Source organism: Geospiza fortis, unplaced genomic scaffold (genome assembly GCF_000277835.1).
Source record: "Geospiza fortis unplaced genomic scaffold, GeoFor_1.0 scaffold138, whole genome shotgun sequence".
In the NCBI taxonomy this organism is placed as follows: domain Eukaryota; kingdom Metazoa; phylum Chordata; class Aves; order Passeriformes; family Thraupidae; genus Geospiza; species Geospiza fortis.
The window spans coordinates 5,862-14,332 of record NW_005054307.1 but is presented as its reverse complement, the minus strand read 5'-3'; the positions used below and the strand labels follow the sequence as shown (position 1 = coordinate 14,332).

At 39.0% G+C, this 8,471-nt stretch overlaps 1 long non-coding RNA gene across 1 annotated transcript in view; it reads left to right on the top strand.

The window, feature by feature from the left end:
* Positions 1 to 6,489, top strand: part of LOC115949572 — a 9,598-nt gene extending 3,109 nt beyond the window's left edge. The window contains exons 2-3 of the long non-coding RNA XR_004083014.1: positions 3,408 to 3,496; positions 5,914 to 6,489. This is a non-coding gene — a long non-coding RNA (uncharacterized LOC115949572). The remainder of the gene's footprint in view (positions 1 to 3,407; positions 3,497 to 5,913) is intronic.
* Positions 6,490 to 8,471: the final 1,982 nt, after the last annotated feature.

Sequence of the window (8,471 nt, the reverse complement as noted above, 5' to 3'; positions counted from 1 at the left end):
TCTTCCCACGGGCGGGCTTCCAGCTGCCGCCGCTTTGACACTCGCTTCGTTCGGAAACTCTGGAAAAACAGATGAATAACGCGGAGTTCCTCTAACGAGTCAGTCTCATTGTCAAAATTGCTACAATGATTTTTATTTAATTTTTAAGGTCGTTGTCGTGTGGCCGTTCATGTAGATGTCCCAGCAGCTTACTGCCACGAAAGGGTGCGACAGCGTTGTTCCCAGTGTTCCCATCCTTCCCGCCCCTGGGCCGGCGGCAGGGAGCGCTGCGCCCCCCGCGCACTGGCCCTCGGCATCTCCTGCATCCATCCTCTGCTCCCGGCTCTCGACCCTGTGCAAGGCCGAGAAATACCTATAGGCTACCGACAAAAGAGCCAGCCCACACAGGAGACAGGTCTCCCAATAAATTAAGTTCTCTGATTATTTTCAACACGTGTTTTTATAGAAAATCTTCTATTCAGATCCAGAAATAATTCGTGGCCGTGGATGGGGCTGTTTCAGCAGATCCTAAGTACCTCAGTGTAAGCCTGAGTGGTATCCCCTTATGTATCCTAGACAAGATCAGTCCTTCCCATCACAAGAGATCAACATATCTAATGTTGTGGTGGAGTTCTGCCCCTAATTATGGCTCTGGGTCTTGTTTATGCAGTTTCACATGTAAATCTGAAAAGACCACTTAGTAAAACAATCTTATCTACACTCCAGGGGATAGCAGTTATTTTTATTAATAATGGAGCTTATTGGCTATTTCAGCTCCTTTGATTTTTTTCTTTTCCATCTCTTCCTTCTTTCCTGAACTATATCAATATAATTTATTTTTGTCTTCTTCTTGCTCCCACACATTACTCAAATCTATATACTCAATCTCTCAGTACACTTGGCCCAAGGAAACTCCATTAAACTTCAGGCCCTTTTAGCCACAAATTCTGCTTTTTTCTTCCAAGGTGGGGGAGAATGCACCTCCAGCACTGGTGATGGATAAAGCATTCCATAAAGCCTTCTTCTTAGGGTGAACTTAAATACCCCACAGCTCAAGCAGCTAGAACCATAGAGCCAGAATTCCAGCATGGAAGTGGGCTTTCACCCTGTTAGACATGTCTGCAGCCCTGGGAAAAATCCCCACCCCGTGCTTCCTACTATATGTGGTCTCCTTTAGGATATCAGGTGTTCTTGGAATCTCACAGATGAAAATGAAAAAGAAGTCATGTGAGAAGTAACCATAACTCATAATTCATAAATGAACATAGAAGTTCAGTAGACAGGATAATATGCTGGTTTTTACATCTGAAATGGGCAGCAAATTCTGGTGTGAGGGGAAGAGCATGGAAGGTCATCCCGACATACACATATGATTTCCAGGGCAAAGGAAATGGGTTTCCTTCCTTGGTAGGCTGATTGAATGCCAGGTCTCCAAGTTGGAACCCATCCATCTCCTCCTCCTGGCCAGAGACCACATGGGCTGAATGTAGCCATGCAGAGGAGGTAAGCCTGGAGAGGAAAGGTTCACAGAAATGGACACCCATCTCACTCTTTCCACAATTACCTTACTTCCAAGGACACCTACTTAGAGTTAGAAAAACTTTTAAGGCTTCTCTGCCAGGTTATATTTCCTTTCAGAAAAGGCAGTCAGCACACATCAAACTTTACATATTCGTTTCTGTGAGGGGAGATTATAATTTTTTTGTGCTATGAGCTATCAGCTGTGATGCCTAAAGACCTGATATCCATAATTTCTCCTCATTTTACAGCTCCAATCTCATTTGCCTTCCTCCAGAATATAGGATGATGATTAGGTTACCTTGCTCACAAAGGACTGATCTGTCCATTGGTCCACATCTTGGCTTTATTTTCTGACCAAAGATCATATAGTAGGTCAACAATGAAGCTGATCTAGAGCACAAATCTCAGTTAGCAAGTTCCAAAAGCAATTTTCCAGAGAGGTAGTAGTTTATTGATACGTTAAAGTAAATTAGCACACATTCACTCCTCATGTATCTGTGTACATACTTGGCTATTTATGAACTCTGACCTCCAAATGAACATCTGTACTTATATTTATGCAAAATACTGTACTGCTTCTGCCTTGAAAAGTGTCTATATCAAACATTCTCATGCCAAAATCTACTATCTGACCTTGCAGCACTAAAAATAGTTCAGGTCAGAAGCAGAGAAATATTTGTTTCTCCTTTTAGAACATTTGTGCTTACATTCATTAAGGACTCAGTCCAAAATCCTTTGATGTCAAGGAGACTGTTTCAGTGGCCTTTGGATCAAGTCTTAAAAAGGGTCAATTAAACTTTAAATAAAATAAAAATTATAATGCGTCCAGCCTAAGAGAATAAGAATAAGAAAGGCTGCCTTTGGAGTAAAGCATCGGTCATCGTTCTCTAATATTTAGCCAAACTTGTGGAATTTTTCATTATTAAAAGAATAATCCTATTCAATAAGGTTGTAATTAATTTTTAGTCTTCAAAACATCCACATTTTTCTGCATATAGAAATGTTGTTGCTGAGCTAGTAAGTGCAAGGATGCTTAGACCTCAGTAGGGCATATATGCCTAAGCAGTAAGATATGGCCCAGATTTTCAAAGCCAGAGCAGAGACCTAATTCCAAAATACTCTTCTGGCTCTAAAATATGTTCAAGTTTTCATCTCACTTTGTATTTGAGCAACTCAATATTTTCTAATGTCTGATCTAATGTTAGGCTTTGTTTTTCACACTTTGCAAAAGGAATAATGCAGCTCTTGGCAATAGCAGATGCTGAAATTAACTTGAAGGTAGAGGATGTTCAGTGGAATATAGCAGGGGCTTTAATTTAAAACAGTGAACTTTATTGTTCAGTTGGTAATCCTTTTCCATACGAAAATGCATAGTGTTTAGAGCATCCATTATAATAAAAATAACTCCCAGTATTAATACAAGCTACAGCCTCACAGAGCTTATTGCACTGCTTGCTTGTAATCACGTATCAGAGACTTGAGTAATTGGAATGACATATGTCTGCAGGAATTTTTGCTGAATCTGGGTTATTTGACAGTAGAATGTTCATCATTCCTTCCAAACAGATAGAAGTTTGATCAATTATATTTCAGTGGCTTACAGCCATGTGCTATCTGCAGTGACAATTATGATCTATTTTTGTTATCCCCAAATGGCCTTCAACCTAGCAGTTATCTGCCAACATGTTAAAGTTTTGGTCAGTGAAAATCCTTTAGTGTCTTGGAAAGATTCATGATGTTTTCTTTTGGCCAAAGTCCATTATGGGTAACTACAACTTTATCTACATTCAACGTATGTAATTGAGTGGCTGTGGTATGGCACACTGTCATTTGGCTTCATTTCAATCAACTAAGATAACTCTCTGTATTTTCTTTCCTATAACACTGTGTCATGTTGCTGCAAAAAGTGAAACAGCTGCCACATTCTCCTTCTTGAGGATGCATCCCGGAATGGGCTGTTTCTTCTGAGAGGACAACTTAGCCTCCAATTTGGCAGGTAAAATTTTGCAACACCAAATCCTTCCATCCGTGGCTTCATGTTGCCAGTTCATTGCAGGAACTAATAGTCTGGTCTAGATGTCAAACTATCTGATTTGTTAGTGTAGCTGGCAGGTTAACTGTCTAAGTCCTGCCATTTCCTCACAGAATTCACTGTGGGTAGAAAATTTCATCCAAAAAAGAAGAAAAATAACCATCTTTAAAGATTAGATGCACTGTTGGGAAATTAAGTTCTTAAAGCTAAATCAGATGTACGATAGGAAGCACTTCATAATTGCTCACATTAAAGGTAAAGGGCCAACCCAAAGGCATATAGAGAGGAGGAAAAAAGGCAATACAGTCACTCAGCTATTACTGTGAGAAACAGCCCTTCAAATTCCCACTGATCTAATGTATATCAGAAACAAGTTACACTGCTATAAAGAGGTAGAAGTTGCTTTTTCATTCTTTGTGGTTGTGGGAATGGAAGGCATTGTATTTCTTTGGCCACATCCCTCCCAAACTGTTCATTGAGGAAAAAAGGATTTCTGCTGCTCCTTAAGTCATAGAAGTTAGCAAAATATTATATGACAAAAAGTTGCCATTAAACTTTGCTCAAGAGCATTTGAAAATGGCATGTGAAATCCATGCTGGAGTAGGTGCTACTGTAAGGGCATCAGGATTGAAGGGAATGGATTAGGAGCTCCCCAGTAGCAGCTGTGGCACCACAAATGATGTAGATAAGCATCATCCCATTTGAAATACACACACCAGAGAGCAACACTATGCAGCCAGTAGTAGCATTATACATGGAGTGGAAAGAAACCACAGCATAGGTTTCCATTTTCCCTAGATTTTCACTAAGAAACGTCCATGGTACCACCTGCATTTCAACCATGCTACTGCAAGGTGATCATTACCAACCTCTATGGGGACTTTCTGTCATTTGAAAATGTGTCTCTGGATATTTTCAGCAAAAGAAAATACCTTGTGCGTAGAATCTTGTCTTTTCATCTCTGAGGTCACACTGCATCTTTGGGGTGATATTTGGTGTTTATGTGCTATGGAAGTCATTCAGAAACCCTCATAATAAATACTTCTAATGACCCATAGCTTCAGAAGAACTGTGTTCTGTAAGCTGAAGCAGGATTGAAGTGACTGTCATTAGAACTTTTCCTCTGTAGTGTCCTTCTCAGGTATCGATCATGTCTTTCCAGCTTGAAGGCAAAAACAACTGGTCTCATACACCAAAATGCTCTCCAGTCAAATATTTGGCTCATGCACTGTATCCTTCAAATAATTTGGTCAATGATACACTAAAGACTCATGTTTCTACTACTCTCAAAAACAAGATGAGAAATTTATCTGGTTTTGTTTTGGTTTGTTTGTTTGGGGTTTTTTGGGTTTGGTTCAGTTTATGTATTTCTGGAGATATGCCTGCACATTTTAAATTTTTAAAATGTGACAAATATGTGTTCTCTCTATAGCTTTGGTAGAACTTATTTCTCTCCAAGGGCAAATCCCATGCTGGTATCATCCCAGAACTTGCTCAGCATAATGGGGCTTAGTCCGTATGTATGGCAGTTGTGATCTGAAAGGGAATTCTGAAATAATTTTTTTCCTGGATGTCTGAAACATATAACAGCAAGAATTGACTTATGCTGTTGTCTACGCAAGTACAGCTGACAGAATAAAGGAATTAATAGGTGGATGTTTCCAAATTTAACACCTTGGGGCTGGTAAAGTTGTTTACATCTATAGGACTTAAAGTCTATCTTACCAAGGACTGGTTTAGTAGTTTGAGCACAGTTATCAGTACTTCAGAGAAAGTTCCATTTGCTCATGATTAAAATTTGGGTTCTGTACATCAAGGAGGCGGCGCCTGATGAGGGCCTAAACTGTCAGTTTAATCATATTTGGCAATACTCAAGATATCTGCAGAGAAAATTTAAATGGAGTCAGATGTAATATGAAATGAATTCCACACGCCTTCATGTAAGGTAGAGAAAGATCTGAGATAGCCCTTCATTGTACAGTCTCTCAATCATATTTTCCTTTTTTCCCCTCCATTACTATTATTCATCATCTCACAACTTCTTTTGCGTCTGGTAGTTTGCAGAGTTATGAGAGTCAATGATGTTGCAGAATTACTGCAGTACTCTAGCATATAATGAAATAATTATAAAAAAAGATTAAAGCATTTTTCTGCATATTCACTTAATGCTCTTTATCTTTTGTATCTGAGACGATAATATTAACAATAAAAAAATGAACTACTTGAGATTGTAAGTACTCACAAATGTCCCCAGATGATGTTGCTGAGGCCTAAATATCTGATTCAGCTCAAAGTTATTTAATAATAATTTTAAAATTACGCCTGTACTCTGAAAATTTCCTGGCAACTCAATGACTTAGTTATGTACATTATTTTCAAAGACTTCATAGGAGCTTCAATGCCCAAGACCAAGCTCAAGAGCACCTTGAAACGTCTGAAACACTTCAGCATTTGGATAATTACATACTTTTGGGACCAACCCACATTTCTCTTTGGAAAATGTTTCCCCTGCATGGCTGCAGACAACAGATGGATCATATGATCTCTGCATTTGGAAAGATGGCATAATTCTGGCAGACTGTCAGTTGAGTGAAAGAGGCTGATTTCAGATCCTCATTAAGAAAATATACAACCACACAGAGTGGACTTAATGGTGGAAATTGATCGCTGGCGCCAGCTTTAATAGAAAATATAGCACACTTGCAACATGAAATCTGCTGAGCTGTGGCTGGATCTAGCTCTATCATGTTTTACATTCTTTTCCCAAATAAATGTGCTCTAAAGGAGACGTTCTTTGTAGTATAAGGACCTTCTGTTTGCCAGGAGAGAGGGGAGCAAAGCAGTGGAGGGTTAAAAGGCAAATTCAAAGAGCTACCAGGTCTAGGGTTAAAGCAGGGTGCCAAGGTTTGTTGAGTCTTCCCTTTCACTTGCAAAAGTTTTTGTTTAATGAAACTTTTCTTTATATTTCTGGTCTCCTGGTATATTTTTTAGGGCACAGATGGCACTTTACCCAGAAACCACCCCTCAGAAGAGTGATGCCTTGAGAGGCTACCTAGAACAGAGGCCTGAAAATGTTAAAGGAATAAAGTAGGTATTTAATAAAAAGGCCTTCAAAGGATACACCTTGGGCAGTACAAGAGCCAGGCTGTGGCTACACCCAGGATGGGTGACTTGGGCCCTTCCCACTGCAGGGCTCTGGAAACAAGGCTCAGTGCCTTCTTTACACATATTTCCACATGGAAGCAGACCTGCTGACTCCCTAATAGCTTGAGTAGGAAACCCAGGGTGCCGTAAAGTGTAATATAGTTTCCCAGCAACACTGGATATGAGCAATAATTTCACTGTAATCACTACTCACAGCTGAAGAGGACTGGTGGAGCTGCACACCTCCATTTCACCATGAAACACCAAAATATTGGCTATTGCTTCAGGCTACAACTTTTGTTTCAGAAGTGAGATCAGGATCTTTATATGATACCTCATCTTGGCCACACAAAATAATGGAAAATCATAAATTGTTGGTTGCTTTGAAAGTCTTTTCTAAGCTATCTTTTAGTGAGATCAGAGACAACATCTATCCCACATGAACCTGAAAAGTTCAAGCAGTAATAGCGGTTGCTGTGGTATATTTTCCTGTATCCTTTTTTATCTATACATACCACTCTTCCCTCTGATAACTCTAAATTTCAAAAGTTGGAATCATTAATTAGGTTAAGGACTGCATAGTAAATAAACAATGCTAGAAATAAAAAGAAATATCAACATCTGAATCAACTTCTCTCAGTGCATGTGTTTATGTTGAAGGCTTTCCATTCCAGATTTCCTCTTTGCTGTGTAGAAAAATCATAAAATGTACTGCTTGTCCTTGTTCCAATGAAAGGCTTGGAGAAGATGGAACTGCAACTCACAGGAACAATTATTGTCTTTCTTCTCCTTTCAGATCTAAGGAGAGATAGTTAAACCAACAGGATACTCTTTATCACTCCTTCTGAAATTATGGCAGAGGTATGACAAAAGCATAAACAGGCCTAGAATCTCAGTGTGCCCGATTATTTTTTTGAAATAAAGCCATGTGTGACAATAGTGATGCCTGTCCTTCTGCAGTGCAACACCTTTGTGTGGGAACCTTCAAAACCCCTCAGTATGGGAGGACATGGTCTGTGTCACCACTGTGACACGGAAGCCATTGAGAGCAGCAAAAGCCACACTGAGATAATATAATGCACACCATAATTTGAATATGTTGCAGTCCTTGTAAGTATATATTAATGTGGAAAACTGTACTACAAAAGTAAAGGTAACAGAATTACTCCCTTATTTTGACTTTTTCGAAGAAATAGGAATTTCAGGTATGTAAGGACCACAGAACTGGAGAGCAGCTGGTGATCAGCAGAGTGAGTAGTAGCTGTGAATAATTCAAAGGCTTAAACTTCTGTTCCAGCCAGACAAAATGTAATCACTGAAACTAGGACAGAGAAGGGGAAAAGCAAAATTTGGATGAAACACAATTTAAAAAATAATTTCTGAGCTACACTTCTTGAAAAGCTAAAATTCTAGGCAATTGCAATTGAATATTTTTATTCTGTCAATTCTTTCATTCTGGATATATTGCAGTGACAAGTGCTCATCTCACTATCTGAAACAAGCATTGTTTTGGACCAGAGTTGAAGAACAAATAATCTGAATGGATTCTATTTAGCAAGTTTTTAGAAAAAGCATCAATTTACTGTATTACAAAAAGAACATAACCAGCACACCTATTAATCCTTGTAACTATTCTCTTGTATTTCTAGGAAAAGCTTGGCTGTCATTGTTGCAGATTAGTAGCATTCAATCCTAGTAAAACAGCAAATTCCTGTGAAAACAGGGACTCAGCATGCAAACAGTCGAATTTTAAGCTTCAGCATTTTAGGTATTTTTAATTAAAATTAAATTAAAT